Consider the following 1,523-nt stretch of genomic DNA (forward strand, 5'->3'; position numbering starts at 1 on the left):
TGTGTTTGTGTGTCTGTGTGTCTGTGTATAAAGGACATGTAAGTGCTTATGTATAAGGGATGAGGTACTTGAGCCTATGTACTCAAGTGAGGCCAGAGGTCAACACTGGACATCTCCCTCACTCACTGTTTAAATTTTTATTGATTTATTTTTATGTGTATGAGTATTTTGACTGCATGTATGTCTGTACCTCATGTGCATGCCATGTTTACAGAAACTAGAAGATACATCAGATCCCCTGAGACTGGAGTTACAGAGCTGCTGTGTGGATACTAGGAATTGAACCCAGGTCGTTTGGAAGAATAGCCAATGCGCTTATCCTTTGACACATCTCTCCAGCCCTTCCACTTCATATTTCAATACTTGATTTCTCCCCAAACCTGGAACTTGCTCCTTCAGCTCGTGTGGCTGGCCAGTGAATCTTCAGAGTGTCTCTGTCTTTGCCCTACAATGAAGGCCGGGTTACAGCTGTACACTGTTGCACATAGATTTTTACATGTCTACTGTGATCTGAACACAGTCCTTATATCAGTTCAGCAACCACTTCATCGACCGAGCAATCCCCCAGTCATTGCTTTTTTGATGCCACTACTAGTATGCATTTATTGGCAAAGAATTCTAAATGTGTATGCTTTAAGAAAAAGTTATAATGATTTGATAAACTTGAATAAAACATACTCAGTCAGACAGAAACTTCTGATGTGATAAATGATAAGATATGAAACTCTGGCAGTAGCTAACAACAAACACAGCACTCTTGTTTACTTAGGAATTCAATTCTGAGTGTTGCACACATATCTTTGTTAACGTAGCAAAGCTTTCCACTGCATTATTTCACCTTCATTAATGAAGTGGCTCTCAGGACCTGGAACCTCATCAGTAACACAGATTCCTACATGAGACTGTTTTTGAGTCTCACAGTGGTCAAAAAAAGGACATGGTTTCCATTTTCAAGGAACGGAGTACCCTGGAGCCATTCTTCATGCAAAAATATAAAAATAAAATAAATAGTTAATTATAACTGGTAGCATCTCTTGATGATGGCCTAGCTGGTGCTCTGTTGCTGGGCAAAACATTGTGCTTCATCTTGACACAGGCTAGACTCATTTGGGAAGAAGGAACCTCAACTGAGAAAATGCTGTCACCAGATTGGCCTGTGAGCAAGATTGTGGTATATGTTCTAAACTAATGATTGATGTGTGGAGGGCCCAGCTCACTTGGGCCCATGCTACTTCTTGATAGGTGGGGGTCTGGGTGCTATAAGGCAGTCCAAGAAAGCTATGAAGAAACAACCAGTAAACATTATTCCTCCATGGCTTTTGTTTCAGTCTCTGCCTCCAGATTTCTGTCCTGACTTCCTTAGATGATAGATCACAGGCTCTAAGGTGAAACAAGCCATTTCTTTCCAAGTTGCTTTTGGTCATAGTGTTTTCCTTCCTTCCTTCCTTCCTTCCTTCCTTCCTTCCTTCCTTCCTTCCTTCCTTCCTTCCTTCCTCCCTCCCTCCCTCCCTCCTTCTCTCTCT

General features: G+C 41.7%; 1 protein-coding gene across 1 annotated transcript in view; it reads left to right on the top strand.

Annotated features, from left to right (window-relative positions):
- Positions 1 to 1,018, top strand: part of Kynu (kynureninase) — a 128,501-nt gene extending 127,483 nt beyond the window's left edge. The window contains exon 16 of the mRNA XM_029484813.1: positions 215 to 1,018. The gene's annotated coding sequence lies outside the window, so the exon portion shown is untranslated. The remainder of the gene's footprint in view (positions 1 to 214) is intronic.
- Positions 1,019 to 1,523: the final 505 nt, after the last annotated feature.

This window comes from Mus caroli, chromosome 2 (genome assembly GCF_900094665.2).
Source record: "Mus caroli chromosome 2, CAROLI_EIJ_v1.1, whole genome shotgun sequence".
NCBI lineage: Eukaryota > Metazoa > Chordata > Mammalia > Rodentia > Muridae > Mus > Mus caroli.